The sequence below is a fragment of the Gossypium arboreum genome, chromosome 8, assembly GCF_025698485.1.
Source record: "Gossypium arboreum isolate Shixiya-1 chromosome 8, ASM2569848v2, whole genome shotgun sequence".
Classification (NCBI taxonomy): Eukaryota; Viridiplantae; Streptophyta; class Magnoliopsida; order Malvales; family Malvaceae; genus Gossypium; species Gossypium arboreum.
Window position 1 is genome coordinate 134497248 of NC_069077.1, and position 9111 is coordinate 134506358.

Consider the following 9111-nt stretch of genomic DNA (forward strand, 5'->3'; position numbering starts at 1 on the left):
AGTTTTTATTTATTTATTTGTCCTTTATTTGTTTTTATTTGTTTTTCTTTTCTTTATTTGTTTTATAATATTTTATGTTTATTTGTATATTTACTCTAGATGTTAGGTTTTTTACATATTTTATCTAAAAAAATAGGGTCATTTATGTAATTAATTATTTTTTGGGTTAGTTTTATAAGAAAGCCTGTAAATACTTTATGTAACGTGAAATTAAAAAATTAAAGTGACATTTTAATAGAAATAAAAAAATGGAGGATAAAAAATTGAAAAAAAGTGAAAGTTGAATTTATTGGAAAAAAAATGAATTATTTGTTAAAAAACTATGGCTTTTAAAATATATATTAAAAGATTAAAATATATATTATGACTTGTTACATCATGTCGTTGATGTCGTGATGTAATTAGTCATTAGGTTTATAATGTCTAATAATTGTTAGTTTTTTTTTAAAGAAGAAGATGAGAAGAAGAACGTCTTTATTTAAGAAGGTGAGATTTTGTCCCCTCTTCAAATATTTTGTAGAAGAAGAGAATGAAGAAAAGAGAGAAAAAAAAAAACCTAGTAAGGTATTTATAGTTTGTATTTTGTATTTATATTTTATAGTTATTGTAATATAATGATTAATTATATTTAATTTATGTATTTTTTTTAAATTATACAGATATCAAAATGTCTTCTGGAGCAAGTACGGATCACACTTCATCGATGATCAACGAAACAGTAAAATTAATTATAAATTAAATAGAAGATTCATTTTAGTTTCTCGTTTTTTCTTGCTATGCGCTACTTTGCTTAACTTGTTTTGATTACATGAAATTGATCTCTGTTTGGTTGTTATTAACCCTTTTTAACTCATTTTTGCATGAAATTGATCTCTACGTGTTAATAATATTTTTTTTTTAATTTATGACACATTCATAAATTTATATATTAATTTTTTAAATATGTCAACCTTTCTGCTTAATTTTGTATTGTTGTTGTGCTTGGTTTCATTTGTGGGATACAAAAAAGTTATATTTGTCTTCCACTAATTTGACACCACCTATAAAAACTAAAAATCGCATTCACATGAGGAAACTACGAATATATATTAATTTGGCTTCAACTAATCTATATATCATATTATAAGTGTTCAAATCAGATTGAATCAAACTCGAAATTATTAGAGTTGCAATTAAATTTATCTTTAACAAGTGAATATATATTTTTTATAAAAGTTCTCGCATGTAAGATAAAATTTGAGTTTGAATATGTCTAGTTTATATTATATGTAAAACTAGTTTATATTATATGTAAAACTCTATGTATTACTATAGATATTAATTCAATAAAAATAAGTCTTTTTTATTTTTATATTTACCTATACCACCTATATTTTTTAGGATATTTTTTTATGTACTTTTTGTAGTTATATGTTACCTTTTGTTTAAAGCTTAACTATAATTAGGACATAATAATGAAAGAGAATTAATGGTACTTAAGCTTCAAAGAGATTAGGAAATCTTCATTCTATTATTAATATTTTATTACTCATTTAATTTAACTTAAATAAAATACTTAGAATGGCTACGTTGGCAGTCTTACTCTTCAATATAGAATTTTATGTTTAAATTATATAGATAATTGATTTATCATATTTTTATAAAAATTTTACCATACAGGATGAGTATCGGGTTTTGAGGTCGCAGTTTCATTTTCCCAAGTACGATCCGGACAAGCGGATCATGTCATACTTACAGTTGGCGGGATTTGGGGACGTTGCATTGATCCAAAGGTTTAACTTGAGGGCGAACTTAATATCTGCCTTGGTTGAGCGGTGGTGTACAGAGACCCACGCCTTCATTATGTTGTGCGGGGAGCGCACTATCACATTGGAAGACGCCGTTATGCAACTTGGGTTGCGAGTTGACGGTGCTGTGGTCACGGACTGAAGCAAAGTGTTGAAACCTTCAGTACTATGCAATTGGTTGCTTGGACGGTCCCCTAGTGATGGGGAACAAAATTTCACATGCTTGACATTGGTATGGTTGAGAATAAATTTTAAGAAGTTATCGAGCATTGCCATTAAACACGAGGTGATATGTGCTGCTCAAGCCTATATTATGCAGCTGATCGGGGGTACTTAGGGTCCACTTAAAATACTTCCTCTATTGGAGGATTTCTCTCGTGCCGATACTTACAGCTGGGGATCAGCAGTGTTGGCCATATTGTACCGTGAGCTTTGCCAAGCAACAAAACATGGGGTTAGTAACATGGCTGGTTGTCTGGGTCTACTGCAATCTTGGGCTCTATACAGGATATTGTTTCTAGTGGCTGTTAGGCACCAACCATATTTGTGGCCACTTGTAAATAGGTAAAAGCAAAATTATACTTAACATTTAACGACTCATAAGTATGGATAATTTTTCCAAGTTTAACTGCTAACATGTTTGTTTCGATTTCAGATGGGCCACGTCTCCAGAAATTGGTGCGAGCCAGACATTAATAATTTACTGCCAAATGATAGAGGCGGCCACCAGAGAGAAAGTAATATATATATAAATATGGTTTAAGTAACGTTGATTTAACTTATCCACTTGTAGTATGTGATGTGACTTGACTCATTATGTTATATTGTGCAGTTCTTATGGATGTCATATTCTACACCGAACATGACAACCCTTATTCCTCAATGGGTTCATGCCGAAGCCCATGTGTGGTGCATTAACATGTCGGTGCTCAACTTCTCAACCTTTGAGTGGTACAACACTGATCAAGTTATGCGACAGTTGGGGTGTAGATAATTTATGTCGGTCGAGCCACAACAATTTGTTGATGTCCACGGTAAGACCATGAAGGGGAAACATACAATAGATTGGAGCGTGAAACATCAATGTTATGTAGCACTATGAAGTGCCCGGTACGACAGGTGACCTGAGATGCACTCCTACATGTTTGGCTTCAGTCCCTCGACTGAATACATATAGTGGTACATGACTTGATAATGTGTTTATTTATATGGTGGGCAACTTATGATATTACCGAATCATGACTACAGACGTGGAATTCAACCTACGGGGGAACTAAATGATCAATATATGGCGGAGCCCGACTCGACGGACCAACCTTTGAACACATTAGACCAATGGATTGACGTTTTTTGTAATGGGTTGTAGAGCAGTTCATATCACTCGAATATGGGTGGTTCGAGTTCATATCATCCAAAGTAACCACCGCTATCATTTGATATGTTTGTTAATAACATGTACTCTACCTCGCCTCAGGTCACGTTTGATCTAGCTATTGATCCTCCTGATGTGTACAGTACCCCAACGTCCATCCCAACAACGGAGGCCCGTAAATCGCTATACCCTAAATGACGATACTACTCCCAGTTCATTCTAATTTTGATACATATAAATTTTAAATGTTATATAATATTTGTTGTGTTGGTTTATAATTCCACAACTTATGTATAATCTTTTTTTGTATAATTTATAATATCTTTTAAAGTACTAAAAGTTGCAACAGTTAATTTTAAATAAAAGCTTAACACTAAACAATACAAACTTTTTTTTTCAAAAGACCATGAAATGCAAACATCGGGTACAATTTTTAATTTTTTTCAGATCATGAAGATTGAACAGTATAGACGTTCCCACGAGGACATTTGCTCCGATTGTAGCCAACTATTCTATATATGGTGCAATGTTTTGGATCAACCTGTTCTCTGATATCCATGTCGTTTCGAATTCTCATTGTTGTTGGTCGGCTTTTAACTTTCCTACGTAGTGACCGATTTGGCAACATCTAGAACATAGGCGGTTGCACTTCCTATGTCGATACATCCCTTAATACGAGGAACTCATTACCTCAAATATGCAATGTACATTTAGATGTGCACATATCATCGATATATTGTTCAACATTCAAACTGTAAGTAGCACACGTTGCAACCACATGCGCACACGGGTACCATAGTTTATGGAACATCTCACACTCACACAGCTTGTTTCGGATATCAACTCCGTAGGACCGTGGCGAGATCCCTAACCGATGACCGATGTACTCTGTCACTTGAAAAGTTTCTAAGTTTTAGTAATACAGTTCTGCATTCATCAACCTAGCCCTTTGAGCGTTCTTTTTCATGGTATCCCTGATATTTTTGACATGCATGTGTTCTGCCTCCAACTGTTTTGCTTGTTTCCACCTCATTTTTGGCATTAAGGTTGCTAGCCTGTAAAATATGGTTGAAAAAAGGGCTAAAATTGGCAAGTGACGCGTATGCATCGAGACAAAGTTAGTAGCATCAATGAGGTTGGTTATCATATGACCGTATTGATATCCCTCGTCAAAACATTGAGCCTATTGCCACGACTCCATGCTATCCAACCACTATCTGATAGAAGGTTTAGACCTCGCCATATTAATCTCTAACATCGCCAACTTATGTCTAAATCGGTGTGCTTCCAGCTCGTATCTTATGTATGTATTTCGATAAAACACGTTACCATCCTAATTAGGAAATGGACTCGAAATATTTACAAATACGAATTTAAATACGATATTTTTAACTATGTTCACAATTTGTTTGCACCAATTTTTATTCTTGTACTTATTGTAGAAGTTGACAGCGAGTGAAGAATACAGTAAACAAACCTCCACGAAATCTTGAATTGCCGAATCGCAACCCTTCAATTTGTCAGAGATAATACAAATGTTGTTTTGCTTAACAACATGCCTCCGCATGTTCCGAATAAAATATGCTTATGATTCAGAGTTCTCCGACTCCATGATGGTGAAAGCGACCGGTAGTACATTTCTGTTATCGTCTTGTGCAATCGCAATCAGAAGTATCTGCATGTCTTTTCTATAAAGCCATATTCCATCAAACTGCACTAGCAATTTGTGGTGGGAGAAGGCCCTAACACATGGATTGAAACTCCAGAACAATCGACGGAAAACTCTTCTTCTCAGTTCCAATTATTTATTGGGGTCTCTATAAGGCAATGTTTGCAAATCCATAATAGTTCCTAAGACATACTCCACCATCGCTGAAATCCAACATTGAAGTTCATTGTATGGTTCATCCCAGTCCCCGTACAATTGTTGCATGGCCATTTGTTTCACCCACAACGCTTTCCTGTATGACACTCTGTACTGGAATCAGGCTTGCATGTCCGCAATCAATGTCAACATAGGAATGATTGGGCTATCTTTCACTAGTGGCATGATGCAATTGCAAATACTTTTGGCATCCAATTTCTGGTGGTCTTGAGACATACGTACGACAATGCATGTATGACGCCCTTCTTATTTTCGTATTTACCACTATTGAGTCATCTGTATAAACGCAGCCCGAACCTGCCAACAACACCTATCGTCAGCTCTCCAACATTCCCCTACATAAAATGTCGGTGTAGACTTGGCAACCTTGTAATCAATCGACAATTTCATGTTATACTGTTTGATAGCAAACACACAGTCTGCCTTATTATTGAACTGTTGCCCAACGAACAACTCCTCCAACTACGAATTTGATGCCAATCTATGAGCAGGTACTATATCAGCATACTCAGGGAACTTAGATGCATGCGCTGCATCTGGATAGTTTCGCCCTCAGGTTCATTTCGTAAAACAACGCCAAGACTTGGGTTATTAGATGAAGGGTTGTGAACATCTTCAACCTCTTTCGGGCCTTTATCATCGATATCATCCGAAACCTCATCAACATCGGGGTTACTAAAATCTTCAACGTCCTGATATGAATCTTCACTATTACTGGTCTTTTCTTCGACGTCTGCCTCTATGCTTATTATCACCTCCGGATGTATTTGTAGACGGGACCGGAGGTAGGGTTGTTATACGAACTCCTACTATAATTTGAATTTTCGGGTATCTATGATGTCCCTCTGTATTCTAACTGGTCTGTCCATCCGATATTAAGATTAAAATCAAATACGCGATGTTGACTTATTGGACTAACATTTTCAACAGGCTCTAAGTTTACTAACTCAACAAATAACTCAACTGGTTGGGGGTTCTCACTCCTAGTAACATTTACATCTCACAAAATTTCAGTGGATCTGTAGAGATTAGAAACTTGTAAAATAATTTGGATATCGCCATTCCACAACGGATATCTATTTTCGCATTGATCTTCATTTTCATTTTTGCCAGCTTAACATTTTTTTTGAATCGCAACCCTACTTTTTGCTGACCTTGAAATACATAACCAACATCACCTTCTACAATTTCACCATAAAAAAAAACATACACCAAAAACACCTCATTATTCATCTTCAACAGAATTTTTGAACTCTCCTACAAAACACAACAATTTCACCATTCTATGTATGTTAAATTATGGCTCCACCAAAATAAAATATCAAAATTTAAATTTTTTATATTAAAAAAACACATTTAAAAAAAACTACACTTGCAATAAAGTGGTGGAGTCATTATGGCTCTACCAAATAAAATATTATTTATAAAAATTTTAAATATAATTAAAAACATTTGAATATCTTTAAAAATAATAATTTAAAAATATATTTAAATTTTTAAAAATAATATTATAAAACATTTAAATTATATATTTAAAATATTATAAAATAAATAAAGGACAAATAAATAAAAAACAAATAAAGGACAAATAAATAAAAAACTGAAAAAGTTAAAAAAAGAAAACGAATAAAAAAAGAAAAAGGACAAACAAATAAAAAATGAGAAAAAGGAAAAAAATGGAAAACAAATAAAAAAAATTAGAAAAAGGGTGTTGGATATAGGCAACAATAGTCAACAGAATAAGGTGTTAGAATCAGGTAGCGTCAAATTATTTGACTCGACCAGAAAAAGGTAAATTTGTTAAATTTTTTTTTAAAATACAGTATTTCCTTAATATTTATATAAATAACGTCATTCTACATAGTTTCACAAAAAAATAATTTTTTATATAATTTTTTATTCTGCTGACGTGACATATTGATAGTGCCAAACACTTTGGCTTCACCAACTTTTATTATAAATTTTAGGTTACTTTTATATTTTTTAAAAAAATAAGTTATTTAAGTAATTAATTAATTTTGTTGGGTTAATTTTATAAAAAATCCGAAATCTATTGAAAATGAAAGAAAAAAAAAGGAAAAACAAGAAGAAGAAGTGGAGACTATAGGGACAGAATAGTACTGGTGCTAAAGTGGGTAACATTTTTGACATTTTAAATTAAAATTATTTTGAAAATAAACGAACAATCCAAATCCACCATGTGAAAGTATGGATGCAGCAATTTTTACAAAATTGACATTTCTTTCTCATTATATTTCAATTATTTTGTTTCAAACTAAATAATAAACAACACATAAGGCGAACATAAAATCATTGAATATTTAGACATTTTTGTCGTTTTAAGTTTAAATGATTTTGTTTCCGTGGGAATACTAATGACCAAAAAAAGTTGGGTCCAAATCTATAGTGTGAAATGTGGATGCAACCATTTTTGACAAAATGACAAATAGGAGAAGACCAAAACAAGTTGGGTCCAAATCTATAGCGTGAAATGTGGATGTAACCCTTTTTCATAAATTCACAAATAAAAGAATTACACGTTTTGATATACTTAAATTTATTGTATTAATAATAATATTCATATATTCAATTGCTTTGTTTGAAAGTAAATAATGAAAAATATATAATGAAAATGTGGTTATAAAGCCGTGGCTTTAAGGCCAATGAAACTTTAGTTCATTCACGTCTCAAATTTTAGTTTTAATTTACGGAGAAATAATAATTTTAAGATTTTGTTTATTAGTTAATTAAGTTTTAACTCGATTCATACGAGTATTATTGTTAGTATAGGATGATGTAAGTTTGAGTACGCTGAAACGTACTATCCTCTTATTTATGAATTGAAGAGGAGTTATGAATATTTTTAGGCATTGTGTAAAAAAAAAATAGATATAATCAGAACTTATAATAAGATCGTTAAAAAAATTATTTATAGAATCTATTCAAAAAATAGTTATATCCCAAGATCGATGCTTATATTGAACTAATACCTCAATTTCAGTTCTCATGTTTATGGTATAAGTATATGTATTTTATATATAAGGTATAATAATAAATTTAACTCTCATGTTTATATTGAGCTAGTTTTCTCACATTATATGAGGAACAAAACAAATTGGTGTTTATATATAAGGTATAATAATAAATTTAACTCTTAACCTTTACAAATTTATTCAATTTGACCTCTACTCTTTTATTGGAAGTAAATTAGAAATTTCTAAAACTAATAAGACTAGGATGTAAAAAAAAAACCCTAGTAAGAACTTTGAAAAAATCAATTAACCTCTTTTAAAGTTTAAAAATATTAAAAATATTAAAAAATTATATTTTTTTAAATTGTAAATTCTTTATTAAAAATAACAATATTAATCCATTAAAATCTAATGGTTATAATATTTTTAAAAATTTGACTTATACTCATTTATTGGGTATGCAATGTGAAAGTGATAATTTCAAATTTAGTGGAGCTTGTATGATGAACTTAACATAGCTATTAATAATTAGATGTGCTCATAGGCTGAGTTGGGCCCATGTAAGGTATCTAAATAAATTTTTTAAATTTGGGTTTGGTCAGACTCAAAAATGGGCTTATTTTTTTGTCAAAGTCGACTGATTTAAGAAAAGGTAAACTCGAGCCCGACCCACCCATATTTGACTTTTTAGAATAGTTTTTATTTAAAAATATTTTTTAAAAATATAATACACTAAATGGACTAAAAACAACTAAAATAAAAGTTTTCTAACACATTAAAAATATATTAAAAAACACTATCATAAATATAATAAATGTTTTTATATTAAAACATAAAATAAATATAATAAATATTAAATTGTATTAAATATGATTTTAAAATTTTATATTTTGGGTTGGGTTATTTAGTTTAGTAAAGTTTTTTAAGGTTTTGGGTAATAGGTTTAATTATTATTGAATTAGTGATTTAATATAAATATAAATATATACAATTATTTTATTTATCATACATAATCAATATAATTATTTTTATAACATAATATATTCAGTTGAATTTGATCAAGCTGCAAAAAAAAACTTGCCCAAAGCCCAACCT